The sequence below is a fragment of the Oncorhynchus mykiss genome, chromosome 3 (genome assembly GCF_057628025.1).
Source record: "Oncorhynchus mykiss isolate SJ-2025 chromosome 3, ASM5762802v1, whole genome shotgun sequence".
In the NCBI taxonomy this organism is placed as follows: Eukaryota; Metazoa; Chordata; class Actinopteri; order Salmoniformes; family Salmonidae; genus Oncorhynchus; species Oncorhynchus mykiss.
In genome coordinates, this window is record NC_143024.1 from 73746983 (window position 1) to 73750860 (window position 3878).

At 38.3% G+C, this 3878-nt stretch overlaps 1 protein-coding gene across 3 annotated transcripts in view; it reads right to left on the reverse strand.

Moving 5' to 3' along the window:
* Window positions 1-590, reverse strand: part of il1rl2 (interleukin 1 receptor-like 2) — a 26486-nt gene extending 25896 nt beyond the window's left edge. Inside the window, exon 1 of one of the 3 annotated variants that reach the window (XM_021581389.3) lies at window positions 350-590. The gene's annotated coding sequence lies outside the window, so the exon portion shown is untranslated. 3 annotated transcript variants of the gene reach the window in all.
* Between the last annotated feature and the right edge of the window lie 3288 nt (window positions 591-3878).

Below are 3878 nucleotides of genomic sequence, written 5' to 3' on the forward strand. Positions count from 1 at the left end.
GCTGTATAGGGAAATGAAACACTGATTATGGCGCCGCAAGACAAAGTGCGTTTAAAAACACGCCAATGAAAACCCAAGGAAAATACAGCCCCAGTCAGCACTGAACGGAACCCACACTTCAGTTAGAGGGAATTGTAAGCCTACTGTTTAGCAAAAAAAATGCTTTCATTAGGCCATACACATTGTTCCATCAGAGCGCTACTCTCTCAGTGCGCCTCTGTATGTCAGTGAGTCTTTATAACTAACCACACTGGCCACATTTATCTATGTTGTTATTTAGACACCATAATTAAGTTAATACATTCTAAATGAAATAATAATTGTTTGTACATTTGGCAGGCAAACTTACCTTAGCTTGATGCTTTGTGCTTTATTTTGCGTCAGTGGAATAAACACCGTCTCCTCATTTGGTCTACAAGAGTAATGGTTTGGCGGAAATCCCCTTCCCGGAACTTTGAACCTATATGAGTAACGTTAGCCTACTTTACGTCTCAGGGAGCGCATCGTATGCCTGGTTCCACTACAAGCCGCCCACTCAGCTAGATGCAGGTGGACTATTCTACTTTCTGCTTCTACCACTCATGTTGTGAGGTTAGTATTGTAGGCCTACAATTGTATTGTAGGCCTTAACTCAACCTGGTGTCACAGTATTTCGTATTATTCAGAAGTCGGAGGTTTACATACACTTTAGCCAAATACATTTAAACTCAGTTTTTCACAAATCCTGACATTTAATCCAAGTAAAAATTCCCTGTTTTAGGTCAGTTAGGATCACCACTTAATTTTAAGAATGTGAAATGTCAGAATAATAGTAGAGAAAATTATTTATTTCAGATTTTATTTATTTCATCACATTCCCAGTGGGTCAGAAGGTCACTTGCCTTTAAATAGCATTGCCTTTAAATGGTTTAACTTGGGTCAAACATTTTGGGTAGCCTTCCACAAACTTCCCACAATAAGTTTGGTGAATTGTGGCCCATTCCTCCTGACAGAGCTGGTGTAACTGAATCAGGTTTGTAGGCCTCCTTGCTCACACACACTTTTTCAGTTCTGCCCACAAATTTTCTATAGGATTGAGGTCAGGGCTTTGTGATGGCCAGTCCAATACCTTGACATTGTTGTCCTTAAGCCATTTTGCCACAACTGTGGAAGTATGCTTGGGGTCTTTGTCCATTTGGAAGACCCAATTGCGATCCACATAATTTTTCTTCCTCACGATGCCATCTATTTTGTGAAGTGCACCAGTCCCTCCTGCAGCAAAGCACCCCCACAACATGATGCTGCCACCCTGTGCTTCACGGTTGGGATGGTGTTCTTCGGCTTCAAAGCCTCCTCCTTTATCCTCCAGACATAACGATGGTCATTATGGCCAAACAGTTATATTTTTGTTTCATCAGACCACAGGACATTTCTCCAAAAAGTATGATCTTTGTCCCCATGTGCAGTTGCAAACCATAGTCTGGCTTTTTTATGGCGGTTATGGAGCAGTGGCTTCTTCCTTGCTGAGCGGCCTTTCAGGTTATGTTGATATAGGACTTGTTTTACTGTGGATATAGATACTTTTGTACCTGTTTCCTCCAGCATCTTCACAAGGTCCTTTGCTGTTGTTCTGGGATTGATTTGCACTTTTCACACCAAAGTACATTCATCTCTAGGAGACAGAACGCGTCTCCTTCCTGAGCTGTATGACGACTGCGTGGTCCCATGGTGTTTATACTTGCGTACTATTGTTTGTACAGTTGAACGTGGTACCTTCAGGCATTTGGAAATTGCTCTCAAAGATGAACAAGACTTGTGGAGTTCTACAAAAAAAAATTCTGAGGTCTTGGCTGATTTCTTTTGATTTTCCCACGATGTCAAGCAAAGAGGCCCTGAGTTTGAAGGTAGGCCTTGCAATACATCCACAGGTACACCTCCAATTGACTCAAATGATGTCAATTAGCCTATCAGAAACTTCTAAAGCCATGAGATCATTTTCTTGAATTTTCCAAGCTGTTTAAAGGCACAGTCAACTATAGTGAATTATAAGTTAAATAATGTGTCTGTAAACAATTGTTGGAAAAATTACTTGTCAAGCACAAAGTAGATATCCTAACCGACTTGCCAAAACTATAGTTTGTTAACCAGAAATGTGTGGAGTGGTTGAAAAACGAGTTTTAATGACTCCAACCTAAGTGTATGTAAACTTCCGACTTCAACTGTAAATCCGAGATGCTCCATTTAGTATAATATCTTATATTTCATATGTTACTGTATGTATTAATTTGAAGATGTCCATCATCCATTTTGCATGATATGTTACAAATTGCAATACTTCGATATGTTACAATTTTGCAAAACGTACAATATTTTACGAATTGTAAAACATGTCACGAATTCCAATTTGTTGTTGCTAATGTTAGCTAGGTGGCTAATGCTAACATTAGCTAGGCTAGGGGTTAGAGTTAGCTCAGCTTTTCCCAAACTTGGTCCTGGGGACCCCAAAGGGTGCATGTTTTTTTATTATTCCCCTAGCACTACACAGCTGATTCAAATAATCAAAGCTTTATGATTAGTTGATTATTTTTATCAGCTGTGTAGTGCTAGGGTATAAACCAAACGTCCACCCCTTGGGGACTCGAGGGCCGAGTTTGGAAAACTCTGGGTTAGCTAAAAGGGTTAAGAGTAGGCTTAGAGTTAAGGGAAAGGTTAGCTAACATGCTAAATAGTTGCAAAGTAGCAAGTAGTTGCAACTTTGTTATTAGCAAAAATTGTCCGTGATGAGATCCGAACACGCAACTAGGCATTCTCGTGATACGCGTTTTTGCCTTAAGTTTGGTCTCATGTAACTAAACCAAACGTAACATATCATACTAATTTGGGTGTCCCAGATGTACTTTACTATGTTATGTAAAGTCAGACAAGGCTACTTAACTTGGCCCAGTAAGAAATTGGAAGGTGACGTGTTTGTAGACCTATTGAAGAAAAGCCATTCCCATCTAAAGTGGTTAAATGTTATTTCCCATAAGTCTACTTGTGAAAACACTTGTCAAAGTTTAGGTAGGCCTATACGCCTACTACTACTACTCCTACAGCACATACCACGCTAATAATTCATTATTAAGCCTTATAGGACTAAATGTCAGCAATATTTTCACTGATCATCATCTTTGAAAACATGATCAGTCCACTTATTAACATTGTTTAATTAAACTATTATAATTAACCATTTGATTATTTTTAATAGTCACTTTATCTCCACTTGACATGAATTAAAATAGGCTACTTAAAATGATATATATATATTAGATGTCAGTAAGTTATTCATAAATACTTAGGCCTACTTATGCATTATTAATTGCATTCATAAATATTACACATATAGCTCAATGGATGATTAACATCAATCTGTGTCACACCCTGACCTTAGTTATCTTTGTTTTTTTATTATTATTTTGGTTAGGTCAGGGTGTGACAAGGGTGGTATGTGTTTTTGTCTTGCCTAGGGTTTTTTGTAATTCTATGGGGTTTTGGTATGTCTAGGTATATGTAGGTCTATGTGGCCTGAATTGGTTCCCAATCAGAGACAGCTGTTTATCGTTGTCTCTGATTGGGGATCCTATTTAGGTTGCCATTTTCCATTTTGGTTTTGTGGGTTATTGTCTGTGTAGTTGCATGTCAGCACTCGTGTTATATAGCGGCACGTTCGTTTTGTTATTTTGTTTAGTGTTCTTCGTTTAATAAAGAAGAACGTATTCATATCACACTGCGCCTTTGTCACGTTCGTCGTATTGATGAGACCATCTGAGAAACCATTCTTTCAACAATCCTTAATAAATAAAGGAACATTTTGGTGGGAGGATTTTTAAAATAGAAACAAAAACATCAAATAAATAATA